This window comes from Bufo bufo, chromosome 9 (assembly GCF_905171765.1).
Source record: "Bufo bufo chromosome 9, aBufBuf1.1, whole genome shotgun sequence".
In the NCBI taxonomy this organism is placed as follows: Eukaryota; Metazoa; Chordata; class Amphibia; order Anura; family Bufonidae; genus Bufo; species Bufo bufo.
The window spans coordinates 120,497,305-120,521,493 of NC_053397.1; the positions used below are offsets into that span (position 1 = coordinate 120,497,305).

Here is a 24,189-nt window from a genome sequence, read left to right on the forward strand (position 1 = left end):
GCAGAGTGCACCTGTCCTTGTTATTAGACTATCTGTATGGCACTAATATTTCTTCAGGATAGTATTTGAGGGCAGTGGGGAGCACAACGAGCAGCAGGATAACACTGTTGGGACTTCAGGTTGGGAGATGATGATAGAAAGTGAGGAAGCTAAGATGTCTGTGTGTCAAACTCTGCAGAGACGAGGCACAGCTAAAATAAGTTGTCCAGACCGAATGGAGAAGATGATGACAGAGAAGATCTACATCAGAGGAGACGTCACCTGGGAGGCCCTGGATGTGAGAGGTATGTGCTGCTGTATAGCAAGTACAGTAAAATGGAGGGCATGGATCGACTTAGAGAATTGGCCATATTCATTGGGGCTTCGGCCCTGGATCTTTTGAGACCCTAGCAACACTCCTAGGCATAAGAACTCCAGAAGTAGTCGATCACTAAAGGCGATTACTTTAACAAGATGGAACTTCAAAATCTCCAGACACCTGAGACATAGCTTGTCAAACAATATCCAACACTTTCAACACTTATAGACATAAGTAAACATAAACTTTTCTAGCTCGGCAAGTAAAGTGTTGCATGTGAAGCTTACTTTAAACATGAGTGTTCTGGTTCTTGCTGGGCATGTCCAGGCAAATCTTCTGCAGAATGGTGGCCATTTCCAGGGTAACCAGCTAAACAATGATTAAATTGCATTAAGCCTAATTGTTCTGTCACTCGTACATTTTAGGCATCCTTTGTCACTCTCTTCTCATTTTACGGCCCATTATAATATTACTGTGTCATAGCCTGTTGTTTCTAAGGGGTTGTGAAAAATTTACCTATGCTAGCTTGGTCAACCAAATTGATGAAACAGCATACACAGTATACTCCTAGGACCCGTCACATGCGTTTCATTGAAAGTAGTTTTATACATTGTAATATGCAAAAAAATCATAAACATACTGGTATATTTTTGTGACTGTCTAATGGATTTTAACGTGTTAAATTTGGGTATACTTCATCTACATAAAATCCATTGTACACGCACAACTGCGTCCATTGCCAGTAATAATAAAAATGAACTACATTCCAATCTTGGCAATGCCATTCATACAGAATTTTGTAATGTTGTGCTAAAATAAAATATCTATATTTTTTTTTCCTATCAATTGGAACTGAGTACCCCATAATGAGAAAGTGAAAACAGAATAGTAGAAATGTTTGTTATATTAACCTCTTTAGGACTGGGCGATATATATTTTTAATTTTTTTTGCTGTCCCTTTTTTAACACGCAGTCATCCCGGAACCATAACTGTTCAGTTGGCTGTACGAGGGCTTGTTTGTTTGTTTGTTATTTGTGCGGGACAAGTTTAATTTAATTTTGCATATGATTTAGTGAAAAGCTGGTAAAAAAATTCCAAATGGGGTGGAATGACAAAAATAGAAATTCTGCCATAGTTTATGGGTTTTGTTTTTATGGTGTTCCCTATGCAATAATACTGACCTGCTTCCGCCATTCTCTAGGTCAGTACAATTACAGAAATACCCCATTTGTGTAGTTTTTTGTGTTTTTAATTAGAGATGAGTAAAGTTATCAAAAATTCAATTCAGCTGCTTCACCGACGTTCACAAAGAAATTTGATTTGTGATGAAGTAATGCGTAACAAATACCATACCATTGTATGTAGCGGGTGCATTGATGGAGGACAACGATCGCACCGCCCCTGTCATTGAACCCCTCCTATGCAGCGTTGATCGCGGTATCTGACAGTCACATTGAGGCCTTTCAGGGGTTAAAAACAAAAAAATACATACTCTGCTCATCGAATTGCTAGCGGAGAGGCCATCGTGACCATCTTAATTCCATCAGTGATGACGTCACCGCACCCGGCCAGCGCGATGACGTGGTAACATCATCACGTCAGCACGCAAGAGATTTGCCACATTTTCTTCAATCAAGATGGCTGTGACTACCTCTCCGAGAGCAAATGGATGCGGTGAGTATGTATTTTTGTTGTGTTTTACCGCCATTTCAGGAAAAATTGATTCGTTACCAGGGAAATTCAGCTTTGTGGCAAATCAAATTTTTCTTGAAATATGGATCGAAAAAAAATAAAACTGCCAACACCAGCAAAAAAAATTACAAAACCCCTTAACTCCCCCCCCCCCAAAAAAAAAAACATAATTTGATATTGCTATAAAATGTAAATTAAAAATTGCTGTAATAACACTTACCCATGGAGTAAAAAGTTATATATAGTATTTATGTAGCATGGGAAATGGCCCTAAATTTATACACAAAAATAAAAACTATTGAAAAGTTGCTTTTTTTTTTTCTTCTCCTCACCACAAAAAAGATTAAAACTGAATCAATAAGTTATATGTGCACCAAAATGGTGCCATTGAAAAATAACTTGTCCTGCAAATATGAAAAAAAAAAAAAAAGCCCTCGTACAATTAAGTTGACAGAAAAATAAAGTTATGACTCTTACCACAGCATAATGGCCAAACTAGCTGCAGCAGGAAGGGGTTAATAGTACTGTGATAATGCATTGTGAAATGTGCACTGCTTGCATGGCTATTTGCATTTGTTTGTTGCCAATACAGTAACTATAGTATCTCCAAAGAGCTATCACCTTCCCTCTAGAATGCTGCCGCTCACATATCATCAGAAAGAAAGCATTTACTGTCAGTAAGCAATTAACAAATGCTTTAAAAGCAACCCGTCTACATCTCTGTGCAGAGTTACCGCACGTGTACCTATTCTTAAGCCAATGAACATTTATCTACTGCGGAAACTGGAGGAGTTCTGATTGTTTTACAGTAAAATCAGAATCTGTGCTACAGATTCAGATAGGAAAAGTTCTTTGGCTGTCTGAATCAGTGAAGACTACCTTGCTGCACTGGATATCCATCTTGTGGTAAGAGCCCTTTTTCTTCATACTTTTTCATAGGCTTTTTGCAGTAGAAAGCACCTGTCCTTCTGGGCTGTTTCTTTAACTATACAAAATTCAATGACACAGAGCATCGGGACTTTGTCACTTCCTTACCTCTCTGCACTAATTGCAAGCATTTATGTGCCTGTAATGAATTTAGCAACAGCACCTATGCTGAGTGAGGATCAGAGGAAAGATGTGCATCGGAGGAAGAGGAGATGCCAGACTTTCAATATTCTATAAGGCCTCTTTCACATGTTAATGAATCATGGAAATGTGCTGTCCATGGTCTCCACAGCCAGCACACATGCACATTGAAGTATCCTTCACAGACACCTTCACGGATGAACCACTGACCATCTTGTCACAGATGTGATCACAGACATGTGAAAGATGCCTAAGGGTTCAGCCACACAGAGTTTTTGACACAGATATGCTTTTAGGGTGTTTCATTTTGTAATGGAAAAAATAAAATATAACATTTTTGCAGACTTACACCCAGAGTCTCAGTGATGTAAAAGATATATATGCCAAATTTCAAGAAGATTGGATAATATTTAGAGGTTGCACACTTTGATCAGATTTGTAAAAGTAGGCAAAAAATAAAAATTTTCAATGTTAATTACTTTTATTGGAAAAACTAGAAATCACAAACTTAAAATAATATTACAAATAGACACTTAGATTAATAGGTAGTATGATAGGCGAAAAATGTGTTATATTCAACTTTGAATGATGCAATCCATTCTTTTGTTAGGCCTCTTTCACACTTGCGTTGTCCGGATCCGGCGTGTACTCCACTTGCCGGAATTACATGTCGGATCCGGAAAAACGCAAGTGAACTGTAAGCATTTGAAGACGCATCCGTCTTCAAAATGCGTTCAGTGTTACTATGGCACCCAGGACGCTATTAAAGTCCTGGTTGCCATAGTAGTAGTGGGGAGCGGGGGAGCGGTATACTTACAGTCCGTGCGGCTCCCGGGGCGCTCCAGAATGACGTCAGAGTGCCCCATGCGCATGGATGACGTGATCCATGTGATCACGTCATCCATGCGCCTGGGGCGCCCTGACGTCACTCTAGAGCGCCCGGGGAGCCGCACGGACGGTAAGTATGCTGCTCCCCCGCTCCCCACTACACTTTACCATGGCTGCCAGGACTTTAGCGTCCCGGCAGCCATGGTAACCATTCAGAAAAAGCTAAACGTCGGATCCGGCAATGCGCCGAAACGACGTTTAGCTTAAGGCTGGATCCGGATCAATGCCTTTCAATGGGCATTCATTCCGGATCCGGCCTTGCGGCAAGTGTTCCGGATTTTTGGCCGGAGCAAAAAGCGCAGCATGCTGCGGTATTTTCTCTGGCCAAAAAACGTTCCGTTCCGGAACTGAAGACATCCTGATGCATCCTGAACGGATTTCTCTCCATTCAGAATGCATGGGGATAATCCTGATCAGGATTCTTCCGGCATAGAGCCCCGACGACGGAACTCTATGCCGGAAGAAAAGAAAGCAAGTGTGAAAGAGCCCTTACCTTGGTGACGACATTTTTCTGTGATGCTCGACTACCCTCAACAAGAATTGTTTTTGTGGTTCGTCCCTGACCGATTCGTTAAACTTTTTTATCAGAGAAATTCCTTTTTCTGCAGTATCATTGACCACCTTAAGAGTGTTCACATGGCTTCTTAGAGAATCACTGCAGTATTCTGTCATGTCCTGGATCCCAAACAATTCAAAGAACGTCTTTGTTTTACTAGTAACAAAATGGCTCAGGTCTTTTTCTTAAAAAAATAGGTTTTTACCCTCTAATCGTTTCATTTCCTTTTTCTTTGCAGGTTTTGTTTCTAAATTTTTAGTCATATTTTCATTAACAGCCTGAGTAATAAGTTCGTCCAAAAAAGCCAATCCTACGTTTGTTTCTGACAGATACCAAAGGTGTCTCTTAGCAACTGTGAGAGCACTTTTTTTGACGTCTACATCTGGGTAAGTGCTCAGAAGCTGTAGCATATCCAAATAATTATTTAGAGCCCATCGACTTACAATTGCCTTGTGCAAAAAGCGAGCAAATATGAGGCTGACAAAATGTGCAACCCGTTTCATTCCTTTCAATTCTCGCTGAGGAATATTCAACTGTTTAGTGAAGAGGACAGTTTTAAGTGCCTATATTGCCTTTGCCATCCACCTTGCTTGATGCAGAGCCCCTGGGATCCTGAAACTGAAGTCATTTTTAGACCAACCTCCTAGGTACAGGAAGGAGAGTAGTAATAAAAGTGATCAATGTGTGCAACCCCTAAACATTATCCAATCTTCTTGAACTTTGGAATATATCTTTTACATCACTGAGACTCGGGGTGTAAGCAACGTCATATGAAAATCACATCTTTGAAAAAATTAAACACCCTAATGTGCTTTCAGGATTTTTAGCCAAAGCCAGAAGTAAATCCACCGAAAAAGAATATAAATCCTTTGTTTATAATTGCAATTTATTTTGAATCCCCTTCTGACCCTCGCCAAAAAATCCTGCGGGAAGATCTGCTTTAAAACCTCATCCAAAAAACTGTGTGGCTGTACCCTAAGGCCACCTGCACAATAAGTGCGCATGCAATAATGTGCATTTGTGCAGCATATCTACACCAAAATCCAGAATTTCTAACATCAGTTTTTGGTACAGATTTGCTGCGGTTTTGCTGCAGACCTCACCCTTCATTGGAAAAGGATGAAATCCGCAGCTAAAACCGCAAACATAATTGACATGCTGCTGCAGAAAATGTGCAGTCTTCTAGTCACATGTGGACATACTGGAAAGGTCCTTACCAGAAAATAAACTTATAGATGCTCCACACATACACAAACTTCACATTAGTGCCCCTTAATGTATTATATACTGCTTACACCTAACCCAGCAGCCAAATTCTACAGATTTGGAAATTGGCACAGCAGGTCAATTTCCGCACAGAAAAAAGTATACGTGAGATTTGTGTAATCTTATACACTTTGCTGGTATTGTACTACGCTGCCGTTTTTCCACACGGGAAACTGCGACATGTGCAGGTGGACTAAGGGCACCTTCACATGCGGCAGATTTTGTTGCAGAAAATTTCTAATAGGGAAAATCAGTTCCATTCAAATGAATGTGGCTTGAAGGAATCCATGTGCTTACTGCCAAAATAAACCCATTCAGATGAACAGAAGTAAGATAAGATAAGATAAGAAAAGATGCCTTTATTTTCACTGTACAATACAATGTAATACAATGTACAATACAATGAAATGTTGTTTGGAGCAATCCTAGATGCCATGGACAGAGAAACAAGAACTGACATTTAAACTAAAGCATTACACTAGAAAAAAAAAAAACATTGCACTAGAAAGCATTACTATTCACAGTTCACAGCATATATATATAGCAAGAGCAAAGTAGGAAGTGCTTATGAGTATATATACACACTGATTCAGACACCACTGCAGACAAGAGATCATCATGGGTTCATGAATGCAGCAGTCACTTTCAGTCTGTGGTAGTTTCTATCCTAGGAAGGGGCAATAATCTCCGAGCATTTAGGAGAATGATTGTTTTGGGGTAAAAGCTGTTCTTCAGCCTAGTGGTGCGGGCATGTAGGGCTCTAAGACGCCTACTAGAGGTGATTTGCAGCTGCAGAAATGTTGTGCAACAAAATCTGTTGTGTGTTAAAAAGCTCCACACCTAACAGAAATGCTGTGGATTTCTCATTGCAGATTTTTGTGCATCAGATCTGCAGTGTTGTACAGTACCAGTAAAGTGAATTAATTTTTAGCAATTTTCATGCACACACTGTGGAAAAAATCTGCAGCCCTGTATTGAGGATTTGAAATCTGTAAGCATGTCAATCTATGCCTAAGGCCTCTTGCACACAAACGTATTTTCATTCCATGTCCGTTCTGTTCTCTTTTTTTGTGGACCGTATACGGAACCATTCATTTCAATGGGTCCGCAAAAGAAAACGGAAGGTACTCCGTGTGCATTCTGTTTCTGTATTTCCGTTCTGCCAAAAAATAGAACATGTCCTATTATTGTCTGCATTACGGACAAGGATAGTACTGTTCTATTAGGGGCCAGCTGTTACGTTCCACAAAATATGGAATACACACGGAGGTCATCCGTATTTTTTGCTGATCTGTTTTTTGCGGACTGCAAAATACATACGGTTATATGCAAGAGGCCTTATTCACACGTCAGTGTTTTGGTCAGTGATTTTCATCAGTGATTGTGAGCCAAAACCATGTGTAGATCTTTCCCTTAGGCCTCAGGCACACGACCGTATGTATTTTGAGGTCCGCAAAAAATACTTATGACGTCTGTGTGCATTCCGTATTTAGCGGAACGGAACAGCTGGCCCCTAATAGAACAGTACTATCCTTGTCCGTAATGCAGACAATATAGGACATGTTCTATTATTTTCTGCTGCAGAAAATGTGCAGTCTTCTAGTCACATGTGGATATACTGGAAAGGTCCTGGCCAGAAAATAAACTTATAGATGCTCCACACATACACTAACTTCACATTCCTGTGAGTTAGTGCACCTTAATAGATTACATACTGCTTACATCTAACCCAGCAGCCAAATGTATAAAGTTAAAGCTAATGTGTGTTATCTCTGTGTTAAATCTTACGTTCAGTGGTATAGCTATAAGGCTCTCAGCTGAAGAGACGAGTTTTGAGAGTTTGGATGGTCTGAGTTAATTGAGCAGTGAGTTCCATAGTTTAAGGGATGCAGGAGAGAAATCTGTATTGAAGACAGCTATGCTTGTAGCAGAGAAGTGGAGAGCAAAGATGGAGGTCTTGGGAGGATTAGAGATTACATGTGAGGATGGAGATTAGATCAGAGATGTATAGATGAAACAGGTTGTGGACATCCTTGAATATCAGTGGTACTGAAAGTCATGCGACTATATGAGCTGTCCCAGGATTCTACAGATCAGCTGTGCCAAAACTACAACTCCCAACATGCTCGGACAGCCTACAGCTATCAACCTACAACATCTGGAGGGCTGCAGGTTGGGAATCACTGCTTTAGGTGGACAAAAGTAGGGGTCCCATAATAGAGTCTTGAGACAGAGAGATGGTAAGATGAGGAGGTGGTCTGGGAGTGGGAAAGACTGAATGTCTTACGAAAGCAGATGTTGAGTGAATCTGCTGTGTCACCAAACAGATTTTCAGTAGAAAATAGAAATGTCCCACGGTGCAAAAACCACCCAGTGGTTAGATTAAGGGTTCTTTTTAATTGATGAGCAAGCGGTACAACGCGTTTTGGGGATATACCCCTTCTTCAGGTACAAATGACTTGTTGCAAGTCATTTGTACCTGAACAAGGGGTTTATCCCCGAAACGCGTTGTACCGCTTGCTCATCAATAAAAAAGAAACCTTAATCTAACCACTGGGTGGTTTTTGCGCCGTGGGACATTTCCATTTTCTACTGAATTACTGGCCTTCTGAGGGATTTCAGGCATTCCTGAGCAGAAGTATTTATCCCGTACTGCATACCATCCGCCGTGAGGGGCTTTTTACCAACCTGATACATGTCTACATTAGAGTTGTGCCTAATCTAGCACAACTCTACCAGGTGAGCCTCCATTTTTGGAGATACTACTTATTTTTCATTTAAGACTATATTACCCTATGGTGCACCATTTCTTTTGTTCTACAGCTGAACGAAGCCTGCTTTAATTACCAAACAGATTTGGCTTGGGGTAACTCCTAAGGATGTTCTGTATAATCTCTGGTACTTTACAGGGATCTGGTCTCCATTGCAGGGGAACCATCAGGCTGCTACCTCTTTAAGTAATCTCTGCTCAGTAACTGCTAACCCACGGGGGTCAAGACACAGCAGTGTGTAGTACCAAGGGACCAGGCAAAATGTAGTCAAGTAAGAGCCAGGGTTGGGGTAGTCTGCATACATACAATCTGAAAGTCAGTCCAAAGGTGAGAGCAGACAGCAAAGGGTCAAAATTGGTAAACAGACAGAGATCAGGTATTGGCAAACAACTGAACTATAGTGCGCCTTCAAAACTAAAACTATGAAGCTAGACAAACCTATTGCTCATGCATCTTACCACGGGGGAAGGTTCCTTAACTACCTATAGGAAGTCGGCCATAGTAGCTAGTAAATTAGGGTGCATGCACACTGGCCTTTCAAGAGCTGTCTTCTTATCTTCCTCTCTTCTGAAGCCTACAGGAGATGGCATATCATTACTGACGCCACCACCTCCTGCTGGCTTTCTTTGATCCCGATTCCTGCACACTAGTGCACATGCTCAGGACCACCAGCCGTCTATTCACTGTACAGACTTCTGTGTGAAGCGTGTGCTGACTCATACACAGCATGATGTAAGCGCTGTGTATGAGTCAGAGCATAGCGATCAGCCACAGAGGCTGATTGCTATGCTGTGGATGTCACTGGGGTGTCAGAATATTTATACTGCTTCTGATAAATAGTCTAATTTATTTATGTAAACAATTAGGATCTATAATAGAGGAGATGCCAATTTGTTTTCAAAAACAAAAAGCTCACCAGTAGGGTTGAGCGAACCCGAACTGTAAAGTTCGGGTTTGTACCAAACTTTAGGATTTTTGGACCCGGGACCCGAACCCGAACATTTCAGAAAAAGTTTGGGTTCGGGTTCGGTGTTTGGCGCTTTCTTGGCGCTTTTTGAAAGGCTGCAGAGCAGCCAATCAACAAGCGGTTAACTGTCTGACCTTAGAAGCCATCACAGCCATGCCTACTAATGGCATGGCTGTGATTGGCCAGTGTAGCATGTGACTAAGCCTCTATATAAGCTTGAGTCACGTATCGCTGCACGTCACTCTGCTGTGCTTAGTGTAGGGAGAGGATGCTGCTGGTGATGTCAGGGAGAAATTAGGAGAGACTCTTTGCTCAAAATCTGAATCTAACTCAGCGATCTACATACATTGTGTTTTGTGGGTGCAGGGCACCATTTTTTTATCCTGCCCTGAGCCCAGTGACCGAAAAAAAAAAAAACTTTAATAAGTCAGTTAGGTGGGCGGCGGCGGCGGCTATTTTATGCAAGCTCAGTGCACCAGCACTGCATCTAAACTTTTGGGACATAGAAAATCCTAATTTTTTGGGCAATATACAATATCTGGATTAGTCAGTGTGCAATTTAAAGGGGTATTATCATCTTAATGATCATTGTTAAATCTGTTAATGATTTAACAGTGTTCATTTTTCTAAATATATTTAATTAACAAATTCCCACCCCTTAGAAGAAAATAAACCTATACTTACCTGACTGTTGTCTTCCGTCTCCCCTGGTTACGGCCACCGCTCTTCTCAGGAATCGCGGTGGCCGCGAGTTGCGCAGACTACTTCTTATCTTCTCGCATGCGCTATGCTGATTTCTTCCTGGCCAGTATAGTATACTAGCCAGGAAGAAGTCACCAGGGCGCATGAGCGGTCTCGGCGTGCGCGTTCAGTACAGGGAGAAGACATCAATCAAGATGGACCCCGCCTCCTGCCGAGTCCCGAAACCAGGAAGTGGACAGCGCGCCGGGAGCAGGTAAGTATTAAACGGCGTCATGAGAATACCCCTTTAAGCTAGAAATACAGCCATCATTTTTTGGGTTTTAAAAACACACTTTTTTGCCAAAGACCAGTATTTTCCTGATCTGCAAGTGTTAAATTCAAATTTAATATATACAGCTTTCATATTCTGTTACCAAAAAAACACTTTTTTGGCAATATACAACATCTGGATTAGTCAGTGTGCAATTTAACCCCTTAAGGACTTATGATGTACCGGTACGGCATGTTTCCCGAGTCCTTAAGGACCCATGACGTACTGGTACGGTGATCGGAAGCCGGTGCCTGCTCAAATCATTGAGCAGGCACCTTGGCTAAATGCGCAGGGGGGTCCCGTGACCACCCCGTGTCGGTTTGCCTGCGGTTTGCGGCTTTACCTGCGGTTTGCGTGTGGCGGTGCCATCGGGTCCCCATGAGGCTGTAGGGGGGACCCGATGGCATGGAAGGCAGCGCGATGCATGAGGAAGGCTTCGTGCTGCCTTCCGGTGACGAGCCTGTGAGATCCAGCCCCCTGGATCTCACAGGCCGGAAGCTGTATGAGTAATACACACAGTATTACTCATACAGCCAATGCATTCCAATACAGAAGTATTGGAATGCATTCTAAAGGATTAGACCCCCAAAAGTTCAAGTCCCAAACTGGGACAAAAAATAAAGTGAAAAAAAAGTTGAAAAAATAAAGTTTTCCCCCAAAAAATTTAAAGTTTCAAATAAAAATAAACAAAAATATAATTTTCCCCAAATAAAGTTAAAAAAAATTGGTAAAAAATAGTTGGGGGGGGTGGAAAAGTATACATATTAGGTATCGCCGCATCCAAATCGACCGGCTCTATAAACATATCACATGACCTAACCCCTCAGATGAACACCGTAAAAATTTTTAAATAAAAACTGTGCTAAATAAACAATTTATTGTCACCTTACATCACAAAAAGTGTAATAGCAAGCAATAAAAAATTCACACGCACCCCAAAATAGTGCCAGTAAAACCGTCATCTCATCCTGCAAATATCATACCCTACCCAAGGTAATCGCCCAAAAACTGAAAAAATTATGGCTCTCAGACTATGGAAACACTAAAACATGATTTTTTTTGCTTCAAAAAAGAAATTGTGTAAAACTTACATAAATAAAAAAAAAGTATACATATTAGGTATTGCCGCATCCGTGACAATCTGGTCTATAAAAATATCACATGATCTAACCTGTCAGATGAATGTTGTAAATAACAAAAAATAAAAACTGTGACAAAACAGCTATTTCTTGTTATCTTGCCTCACAAAAAGTGTAATATAGAGGAACCAAAAATCACATGTACCCTAAACTAGTACAAACAATACTGCCACCCTATGCCGTAGTTTCTAAAATGGGGACACTTTTTTGGAGTTTCTACTCTAGGCGTGTATCAGGGGGGCTTCAAATGGGACATGGTGTCAAAAAAATCAGTCCAGCACAATCTGCCTTCCAAAAACCGTATGGCATTCCTTTCCTTCTGCGCCCTGCCGTGTGCCTGTACAGTAGTTTACGACCACATATGGGGTGTTTCTGTAAACTACAGAATCGGGGCCATAAATATTGAGTTTTGTTTGGCTGTTAACCCTTGCTTTGTAAAAGTAAAAAAAATATAAAAATGGAAAATCTGCCAAAAAAGTTAAATTTTGAAATTGTATCTCTATTTTCCATTAATTCTTGTGGAACACCTAAAGGGTTAACAAAGCTTGTAAAATCAGTTTTGAATACCTTGAGGGGTGTAGTTTATAGAATGGGGTCATTTTTGGGTGGTTTCTATTAGGTAAGCCTCGCAAAGTGACTTCAGACCTGAACTGGTCCCTAAAAATTTAGTTTTTGAAAATTTCAGAAAAATTTCAATATTGATGTCATCGCGCCGCCTGAGCCAGCCAGGGACACAGGCTGGAAGAGGCCTGCATCGCATCGCTGGAGGAGGTAAGTAAAAGTTTTTTTTTTAAATATATATATATGTACAAATTACAATACTGGCACATAAGGGGGTCTACTGGCACATAAGGGGGGCTACTGGCAAATAAGGGTAGCTACTGGCACATGATAGGCTACTTGCACATGATAGGAGGCTACTGGCACATAAGGGGGCTACTGGCACATAAGGGGGGCTACTGGCACATGATAGTAGGCTACTGGCACATAAGGGGGGCTACTGGCACATGATAGGAGGCTACTGGCACATGATAGGAGGCTACTGGCACATAAGGGGACTACTGGCACATAATGGGGGCTACTGGCACATAAGGGGGACTACTGGCACATAAGGGGGCTACTGGCACATGATAGGAGGCTACTGGCACATAAGTAGGACTACTGGCACATAAGTGGGGCTACTGGCACATAAGGGGGGCTACTGGCACATAAGGGGGGCTACTGGCACATAAGGGGGGCTACTGGCACATAAGGGGGGCTACTGTCACATAGGGGGGCTACTGGCACTTGATACGGGGGCTACGGGCACATGATAGGGGGGGCGACTGGCACATAAGGGGGCTACTGGCACATGATAGGGGGGGCACTCTGGCTACTGGCACATGATTGGGGGGCATCTATGGGGGATTTTATTACTGGCACATGATTGGGGGCATCTATTGGGGCACATCTTACTGGCACATGATTAGGGTGCATCTATGGGGGCACATCTTACTGGCACATGATTGGGGGGCATCTTTTGGGGCACTTATTACTGGCACATTAGTGGGTGGCACTATAGGGGCATCTACTGAGGCTCAAAAGAAGGGGTATTTTATATGAGGGGCTCTGTATAGGGGCATTTTTTTACTGGGATACATTATGGTGGGTACTATGGGGAAGGGGAGAAAAGAGCACTATGGGGTCATCTCCAGGGGCACTAAGAAGGGGTATTTTATATTGGCACATTATAGGAACATTATCTCAGCTGGGGGCATTACAAGAGGGTATGTTTTGCACATTATAAGGAGAAATATTTCTCCTGGGGGGGCATTATGGTAGGCTTTATTACTCCCCCATGGTATGACCCCATAGTAGCAGCACCAGCCTCTCCCTGCTGTTCTATACCTCTGCCCTTTCTCCAAATCCTTAGGATAAAACACAACATCAGTTCCACCGAGCCCCCCAGCCAAAGTGTTGAAGTGGTGTCTGAGATCCCCAAGGGCCAAGCCAAGTGATTGTAAGTTTTCATGTGGAGTATGTTTATGTTATACACATATAGCATACACTGTGCCACACAATATACAGTATACCTCTACACTATGTAGGGGTTATACTGTTTATTGTACAGCATGGCACAGAGGTTATATTGTCCGGCATGGTGCAACCTCCATACATTTTATATACAGTATACAGTGATCCGCCTTGCCATCTATGCTTTGAATCTGGATTTATATGTTACTTGGGTTTTGTGCATTTACTTGCGTGTGCTAGTTGAGACCTGCTGTTATTGGGTTTTAGTTAGTTATTAAATGCTAACATGACAGTTTTTTTGTTTTGCACATTATTGATTGTATTTCATGACTACTCTTCTAAGGGTATTGCCTTCCTTTATACTGCAGTTCTCCTGTACCACTCTGACTGCGACTTTTAGCAGCTTATGCAGTAATTTATGATTTTCTTTTGGGCTGTTTGTGAAACAAGTACTCTTCTGATATGATTTCATCGAGCAGTTTTGATGGGGGGAAGTTTTTTTGACACTCGCCCTGAGAGAAATTTTACCTAGAAACTGCACTGGGGAGGACCATCGCAGCACGTCTTGGATGATGACGAAACACAGGTGCCAACTGCTGGGGCTCTCGAAAGTGTGCAGACCGACAAGGAAGGCAGGGGTGAAGACTGGATGAAAGATGATGTGGAGGACGATGAGGTCCTCGACCCCACATGGAATCAAGGTCATGCGAGTGACCTATGTAGTTTGGAGGAAGAGGCGGTGGTCGCACAGCAGAAGAGAGAGTAGGGTGCAAAAGTGGAGCGGCCGTCCTCTAGACAGTACGCCTGCTACTGCCCACCACAGCAAGGGACCAAGCACACCAAAGCCAGCTCCAAGGAGTTCCCTGGCGTGGCAGTACTTCAGACAATGTGCTGACGACAAGACATGAGTGGTTTGCACGCTGTGCAATCAGAGCCTGAAGCGATGCATAAACGTTCTCAACCTGAGCACAACCTGCATGACCAGGCATTTAAGTGCAAAGCACGAGCTGCAGTGGAGTAGACACCTCAAAAACCAAGAAAGGTCTCTGGATCCTCCTGCTTCCTCTTCTGCTGCAGTCTCGGCCTCTTCATCTACCTCTGGAGTGACAGTGCCACCTGCCACCCCGCAAACAGAGGATCTGCCAGCAACACCAACACCTGGGTTACCAAGCATCTCCACAATGTTCCACGGAAGCGTTCAGCTCTCCATCTGCAGCACGCCAGACCTGCAGGGTATTGCGATTAGTGAGGTCACGGTTATGGGCAATCGAGGGTTACTCACTTTTTGGAGGAGAACCCTGGGAAGGCATGCGGCAGTGAATAAGAGGTAGACACAAGTTCCTCTGGGGCACACTCTGGATGTAGAGACCTGGCCTGATGTTGGGTGAGGTGCCCTAGATGTTGCAGGTGTTTTGAGTGCCTGAGGCAAGGTCCCTTTAAGAATCGTGACGCCAGTGCCTGTAACGGTGGCACACCGATTTGTAGGAGTAGTAATGGAGTACACAGGTGGTAAATCAAACGTTGCTTTACTTTAGGAAACAGTCCAACTTTATACAGACAGTTGCAGTAGATGATAATGATGCAGTTCTTTATAATACAAATGCACAGCAGGTTTACTTCACAGCACAGCAGGTTTCAATCTTGCAAGATACTTGGAGGGTATACAGTTAATGCTTTGCAGTACAATGCTGCTCTATCCCCACAGCTATTCTAGCTGGCTGGATCCCAAGGCCCGGATGCCTAATTGCTGGCTTAAATCCTTGGTAAATGAATTCCTTCCTCCAGTATTGGCACTTGCTTTAAATACTACAGTACCTCTGCTTCTTAGCTGGATTCTTTGCTGTTGGATAAGTTGACTGCAGGTTTCTCCCAGGAGGTGCACTCCTACTACTGGGGTGTCTCTACTGAGCTAGATTAGCCTCAGGAGCTTCAGGGTGACTAGGTGTCGCTTCTAGTTCCCTGGCATACACTAACTCTCCCCTGTCTGGGCCTACCTATATATACTTAGGGCTCTCTAGATCCCTCTAACGTCTAGGAGGCTAAACTACACCCTAACAGGCCTGACACCCAGATAACACAGGGAAATGCATATTAAACGTCACATTAATGTAAAAGACATGTGAACCTTTGTGTAGCGCCCACCTTTACCTAGTGGGACACTACACATCCCCCAAACCCTGGAGAGGAAGAGGAAGTACCCCCCTACCCACCCGCGATCCCTAGCTTCTAAATTACTGGCCTTTGAAATGCTGTCATTCCGTTTGGTGGATACGGATAGTTTTAAAGGCCTTATGGCGGTGGCTGTCCCACAGTACGTCGTGCCCAGCCGCCACTACTTTTCCAGGCGAGCCATCCCTTCCTTGCACAACCTAGTAGGAGACAAAATCAGGTGTGCACTGCGCAACTCCATCTGACTATGGATACGTGGACCAGTAAGCACGGTCAGGGATGATAACCAAATTACTTACGGTAATTCCCTTTTCATGAATCCTCCATGACGGCATATCATGAGAGATGACCCGCCTCCAACCAGGTAGGGACAGGAAGTATAAATTAGACCCTCCTCCAGCTCTTTCTCAGTGTCTTTCTGGACCGATAGCCTAGAGAGTCTTATCCTCACATATAAAGGATTATTATATATCTACAATTTTTTATATATTTTTTTGCATTCACACCCACACACACCTTCACATGCCTTTTGGCCTATATGTGGGCCTGTATGTACATATTCCTACATATATTTATTCATATACGTAATTAGGGTGGGAAATCCGTGCCGTCATGGAGGATTCATGAAAAGGGAATTACCGTAAGTAATTTGGTTTTTCCCTTTCATCCTCCATGACGGCATACAGTTGCATCATCGTTACCGCTCCCTTTTTTCGCAATTCGTTAATACCGAAACGCGATTTTATCTCCGTCAGTGTAGCAATACACAGCAAAGCCACTAGCGGTGTTTAGTTAAAGTATTCAAATTATCGTAGTTATTGGCCAGAGCAGCTTCCCGACTCCCGTCATCCCTCCCCGCTCCTCCTATCACCCTTAATGTTTGTTCTCCCCTAAACTTAGTGTCCCCCCCCCCTTGTATGTGAAACACCGAGGTGGCAGAGATTACAGTAACCTGCGTGGCATTGACAATATACGGTAATGTACAGTATACTGTCCCCTGCATCACGCACGCGGCCAGCAGAAATCGGGTGTCGGGGCTGGCGGGGTGGGGGGAAGTTCACCAGACAGCTACTGTACACTGTACCGCAATGCGATTTATAGAACTTGAATTAACCGCATTGCGATTTCAACTTTCTCAAATCCAACAGTACATTCTAGCATGGAGCCGTTCCCATGGTGATGGGGACACTCCATGAGCACGGAAGTCGGCAGAAGCTCTAAGTTGAAATCGCAATGCGATTTATAGAACTTGAATTAACCGCATTGCGATTTCAACTTTCTCAAATCAGACAGTACATTCTAGCATGGAGCCAAGGTACTAATATGAAATTTGCCTGCCTATGCCTATACAGTCTACTGTTTGGTTCGTTAATGCGATACTACGTAATTTAAATAATCGTGTTTGTGCGTCTGTACGTGCGTGCGTCTGTACGTGCGTGCCTGTCTTTGGATCGCGAGGAGAGTGGAGATAGATAGATAGATCCTACAAACGAGATAGATCCTTATTTCTACAGAATCATACTGACAGTTTTATGTCACTATGATTCTGTGGAAAATAGGTCATGCAGAGACACATAGCATTATAAATCATGATAATGCCGTGCGCTCCTGCAAGTCCAGAGCGGAGGATCACACTCACACACGGAGCGTGATTCCCGCAATGGACTCGCTGGTGTGAAACAGCACTAATACTACCCAATTTCCATGTACCTGCGGCTGCTGTATGTCATGATACTGATGAGTTGATGATTGACTATAATGGGGACGGGGGCGGAGCTCCGGCGCAGCACGGCGGTGCACGGCGAAAGCCGCCGGACTAAAAAGCCTGACATGCAGTAATTTTTGTCTGGCGGCCTTTCGCCGCGCACCGCCGTACTGCGCCGGAGCTGCGCCCCCGTCCCCATTATAGTCAATGGGGACGGAGCGGCGGTCCGGCGGCACGGCAAAATAGCCGTAGGACGGATCCAACATGGTGAACAGCCTGTCGGATCCGTCCTGCCGCAAGTGTGAAAGTAGCCTTAAAATAACGGTACAGTGTACAGTAGCTGTCTGGTGAACTACCCCCCCCCCCACCCACATGTGAACACTGTAATGAGGAGCTGGGGGTGGGTAGACCTACACAGTAGTTTACCCTTTCTTTGTTAGAGACGTGCAGGGAAACAAAAGGTTTTTTCTTAATCTACTAGACAGTGATTTACATTCTACCGCCTAGCTAATTTGTGGATTCAGAATAATGCTAGTAGTAGCGCTGTAGACTTCTGTATATGTATATTTTTATATCTCTATTTCTCTGTCTGCATATACCATTACAGTATATTGTATATATAAATATATATTTCTAATTTTAAAGTAAATAAACATATATACAGGGAGTGCAGAATTATTAGGCAAGTTGTATTTTTGAGGATTAATTTTATTATTGAACAACAACCATGTTCTCAATGAACCCAAAAAACTCATTAATATCAAAGCTGAATATTTTTGGAAGTAGTTTTTAGTTTGTTTTTAGTTTTAGCTATTTTAGGGGGATATCTGTGTGTGCAGGTGACTATTACTGTGCATAATTATTAGGCAACTTAACAAAAAACAAATATATACCCATTTCAATTATTTATTTTTACCAGTGAAACCAAAATAACATCTCAACATTCACAAATATACATTTCTGACATTCAAAAACAAAACAAAAACAAATCAGTGACCAATATAGCCACCTTTCTTTGCAAGGACACTCAAAAGCCTGCCATCCATGGATTCTGTCAGTGTTTTGATCTGTTCACCATCAACATTGCGTGCAGCAGCAACCACAGCCTCCCAGACACTGTTCAGAGAGGTGTACTGTTTTCCCTCCTTGTAAATCTCACATTTGATGATGGACCACAGGTTCTCAATGGGGTTCAGATCAGGTGAACAAGGAGGCCATGTCATTAGATTTTCTTCTTTTATACCCTTTCTTGCCAGCCACGCTGTGGAGTACTTGGACGCGTGTGATGGAGCATTGTCCTGCATGAAAATCATGTTTTTCTTGAAGGATGCAGACTTCTTCCTGTACCACTGCTTGAAGAAGGTGTCTTCAAGAAACTGGCAGTAGGACTGGGAGTTGAGCTTGACTCCATCCTCAACCCGAAAAGGCCCCACAAGCTCATCTTTGATGATACCAGCCCAAACCAGTACTCCACCTCCACCTTGCTGGCGTCTGAGTCGGACTGGAGCTCTCTGCCCTTTACCAATCCAGCCACGGGCCCATCCATCTGGCCCATCAAGACTCACTCTCATTTCATCAGTCCATAAAACCTTAGAAAAATCAGTCTTGAGATATTTCTTGGCCCAGTCTTGACGTTTCAGCTTGTGTGTCTTGTTCAGTGGTGGTCGTCTTTCAGCCTTTCTTACCTTGGCCATGTCTCTGAGTATTGCACACCTTGTGCTTTTGGGCACTCCAGTGATGTTGCAGCTCTGAAATATGGCCAAACTGGTGGCAAGTGGCATCTTGGCAGCTGCACGCTTGACTTTTCTCAGTTCATGGGCAGTTATTTTGCGCCTTGGTTTTTCCACACGCTTCTTGCGACCCTGTTGACTATTTTGAATGAAACGCTTGATTGTTCGATGATCACGCTTCAGAAGCTTTGCAATTTTAAGAGTGCTGCATCCCTCTGCAAGATATCTCACTATTTTTGACTTTTCTGAGCCTGTCAAGTCCTTCTTTTGACCCATTTTGCCAAAGGAAAGGAAGTTGCCTAATAATTATGCACACCTAATATAGGGTGTTGATGTCATTAGACCACACCCCTTCTCATTACAGAGATGCACATCACCTAATATGCTTAATTGGTAGTAGGCTTTCGAGCCTATACAGCTTGGAGTAAGACAACATGCATAAAGAGGATGATGTGGTCAAAATACTCATTTGCCTAATAATTCTGCACGCAGTGTAGATATATATTCTGATATACTGTATAAAAATAGTGAAATAAAAATATCTATAGTGTACAAATAATATATTGTTATAGATATACTGTATAGATATCGAGACTAAAGATGATAACTTAAAATCAATTATTAGACATGTAATTTAGATGGCGTGGATTTTATTGATCAACTACAATAAGATATTAATACACAAGTGCAATAATTCATATATTAATTAAAACTGAAATAAAATAATCTCAAATATTGTAACAAAACATACATTAAATTACATGTACAATATGCAAGTGTCATTAGCGTATACTTTTTTGATCCAAAAAATTTATTTTCCACTTGCTTGTCCCTGTCTATTGATAACTATTGGCAACACAGTATATAAATGGTTGATCAAATTGTTGCATGTTTCTGTAGTGAGTTTAGTATACCAAGAATTTTTTATAGCTTCGATTAGTTCTTCTTTCTTTGTAGGCTTTGCCTCCTTTCTTATATAATTTTTCTGCAACATTGTCTGCAAGATAACAATTAAACCCTTAAGGACTCAGCCCTATTTTACCTTAAGGACTTGGCCATTTTTTGCAAATCTGACCAGTGACACTTTAAGTGCTCATAACTTTAAAACGCTTTGACTTACCCAGTCCATTCTGAGATTGTTTTTTCGTCACATATTGTACTTCATGACACTGCTAAAATTACCATTTTTACCAAATTTTTTGAAAAATTAGCAAATTTCAAAGTTTCAGTTTCTCTACTTCTGTAATACATAGTAATACCCCCAAAAATTGTGATGACTTTACATTCCCTATATGTCTACTTCATGTTTGTAGCATTTTGGGAATGATATTTTATTTTTTGGGGATGTTACAAGGCTTAGAAGTTTAGAAGCAAATTTTGAAATCTTTCAGAAATCTTCAAAATCCCACTTTTTATGGACCAGTTCAGGTTTGAAGTCATATTGTGAGGCTTAGATAATAGAAACCTCCCAAAACTACACCCCTCAAGGTATTCAAAACAGTTTTTTCAAACTTTATTAACCCTTTAGGTCTTCCACAAGAGTTAATGGCAGATTGAGAAACAATTTTGAAATTTCTATTTTTTGGAAAATTTTCCAATATAATCAATTTTTTCCAGGAGTAAAACCATGGTTAACTGCCAAACAAAACTCAATATGGGTTGCCCTGATTCTGTAGTTTGCAAAAACACCCCATATGTGGTCGTAAACTACTGTTTGACCAAACGGAGCACATAGAAGGAGGGGAACACCATATGGGTTTTGGAAGGCAGATTTTGCAGGACTGGTTTTGATTATACCATGTCCCATTTGAAGCCCCCTGTTGCACCCCTAGAATAGAAATGTCAAAAAAGTGACTCCATCTAAGAAAGTACACCCCTCAAGGTATTCAAAACTGGGTTTACAAACTTTGTTAACCCTTTAGGTGTTCCACAAGAGTTAATGGCAGATGGAGAAACAATTTCGAAATTTTTATTTTTTGGAAAATTTTCCATTTTAACCCTTACTTTATTACTGGAAAAAAATGGGTTAACAGCCAAACAAAATTCAAAATGGGTTGCCCTGATTCTGTAGTTTGCAGAAACACCCCATATGTGGTTGTAAACTACTATTTGGCTAAACGACAGGACATAGAATAAGGGGAACGTCATATAATTTTTGGAAGGCAGATTTTGCAGGACTGGTTTATTTACACCATGTACCCTTTCAAGCCCCCTGATGCACCCCTAGAGTAGAAACTCCATAAAAGTGACCCCATCTAGGAAACTACGGGATAAGCTGGTTGTTGTTTTGGGACTATTTTAGGGGTAAATATGATTTTTGGTTGCTCTATATTACTCTTTTTTGAGGCAATGTAACAAAAAAATTAAATTCTAAAATTGTTTCTACATTCGCTATTTAGTTTTGTGGAACACCTAAAGGGTTAACATAGTTTGTAAAGTAACTTTTGAATACCTTGAGGGGTGTAGTTTCTTAGATGGGGTCACTTTTTTGGAGTTTCTAGTCTAGGCTACATCAGGGGGGGGCTTCTAATGGGACATGGTGTCAAAAAAAAACTGTCCATCCCTTCGTTCTATGCCCTACCGTGCGGCTATATAGCCATTTACGACCACATATGGGGTGTTTCTGCAAACTACAGAATCGGGGCAATAAATATTTAGTTTTGTTTGGCTGTTAACCCTTGCTTTATTACCGGCAAAAAGGATTCAAATGGAAATTTCCCCCAAAAATTGGTGTTTTGGCACCGTTTTTATTTTATATTTTTGACACCGTTCATCCGAGGCGTTTGTTCAAAAGTTATTTTTATAGCGACAACTTTTACGCATGCGACGATTCCCAATATGTATGGCTCTCAGACTTTGGAGACACTAAGCAGGCATGCTGGGAGTTATAGTTTTACAACATCTGGAGGGCCGCAGTTTGAGGATGCCTGCATTAAAACTAATAATTTTTTTGGGAAAAAAAATTGTTTCCGTGTCTCCAAAGTCTGAGAGCCATAGTTTTTTATGTTCTCTAGTGGACTGTTGGGGATTAGTGTTGAGCGAACAGTTCGAGCATAGTTCGGGTCCGTACCGAATTTTGGGGTGTTCGTGACACGGACCCGAACCCGAACTTTTTCGTAAAAGTTCGGGTTCGGGTTCGTCGTTCGGCATGTATTTTGGCGCATTTTGAAAGGCTGCAAAGCAGCCAATCAACATGCATCATACTACTTGCCCTAAGATGCCATCGCAGCCATGCCTACTATTGGCAAGGCTGTGATTGGCCAAGTGCAGCATGTGACTCAGCCTCTTTATAAGCTTGTGCGCACGTCGGGACGTGCTCACTCCCGATGTGAATAGAACAGGGATAGACGCAGCTGATGCTAGGGCGAGAATAGGCAGGGATAATTGAATAACTGGAAGCAAATTTCTCTCCTCCACCTGTGATTCATCTGAACAACTGCAGCTGAGCTGCTTTTTTGATAGGGATTGGCTATTTTTAGAGTGGCCAGAGTGATTTTTCCATCCACATGTACCTGGGCTGACCGCCGGCCGCCATTTTGCGACTTGTAGTGCTGCAGCAGAAGCTGCCACAGTGTGCATTCCAAAGCTCCAAACAAGTCAGACATCTACACCTGGGATTCAGACCAATAGCGATTTAGCAGCACAGTCCAAGGCTATTTTTTTTAAAGGTTGTGCAGACCATTTTGTGGCACATGTTACTGGGCTGATAGGCGGCGGCCATCTTGGGACTAGTGCTGCAGCACAATCTCTCCCAACGTCCATTAATCACTTGTAATAGTGGTCTGTGCCATAGAAATCCTACATCAGGGACTTGGGTGTGCTTGTGTCACCCCTACTAATACCAGTCTACCTGTAATCCATACAGTGAAAAGCCATAAAGTATTCCAGTGAGGGAATTTTTTTTTTATTTAAAAAAGGCCAAGTTAGTTTATCTGGCGTTCAATATACTAGATACAGTTAGGCCTGCGTTTCATACATCTGGAATTAGCAAACTAATGTGCTGGGGTTGGGAAAACATATATGTACCCATACTAGAATCTGTCAAAGAAAGCGGTACTCACATATAACAGTCATTCCATCTGTAATCCATACAGTCAAAAGACTGAAAGTACTCCAGTGAGGGAATTTTTTTTATTTAAAAAAGGCCAAGTTAGTTTATCTGGCGTTCAATATACTAGATACAGTTAGGCCTGCGTTTCATACATCTGGAATTAGCAAACTAATGTGCTGGGGTTGGGAAAACATATATGTACCCATACTAGAATCTGTCAAAGAAAGCGGTACTCACATATAACAGTCATTCCATCTGTAATCCATACAGTGAAAAGCCATAAAGTATTCCAGTGAGGGAATTTTTTTTTTATTTAAAAAAGGCCAAGTTAGTTTATCTGGCGTTCAATATACTAGATACAGTTAGGCCTGCGTTTCATACATCTGGAATTAGCAAACTAATGTGCTGGGGTTGGGAAAACATATATGTACCCATACTAGAATCTGTCAAAGAAAGCGGTACTCACATATAACAGTCATTCCATCTGTAATCCATACAGTCAAAAGACTGAAAGTATTCCAGTGAGGGGATTTTTTTTATTTAAAAAAGGCCAAGTTAGTTTATCTGGCGTTCAATATACTAGATACAGTTAGGCCTGCGTTTCATACATCTGGAATTAGCAAACTAATGTGCTGGGGTTGGGAAAACATATATGTACCCATACTAGAATCTGTCAAAGAAAGCGGTACTCACATATAACAGTCATTCCATCTGTAATCCATACAGTCAAAAGACTGAAAGTATTCCAGTGAGGGAATTTTTTTATTTAAAAAAGGCCAAGTTAGTTTATCTGGCGTTCAATATACTAGATACAGTTAGGCCTGCGTTTCATACATCTGGAATTAGCAAACTAATGTGCTGGG

The 24,189-nt window shown here is 42.0% G+C and overlaps 1 protein-coding gene across 1 annotated transcript in view; it reads left to right on the top strand.

The window, feature by feature from the left end:
- Nucleotides 1–2,670: 2,670 nt before the first annotated feature.
- Nucleotides 2,671–24,189, top strand: part of CCDC190 (coiled-coil domain containing 190) — a 268,677-nt gene continuing 247,158 nt past the window's right edge. The window contains exon 1 of the mRNA XM_040408771.1: nt 2,671–2,897. The gene's annotated coding sequence lies outside the window, so the exon portion shown is untranslated. The remainder of the gene's footprint in view (nt 2,898–24,189) is intronic.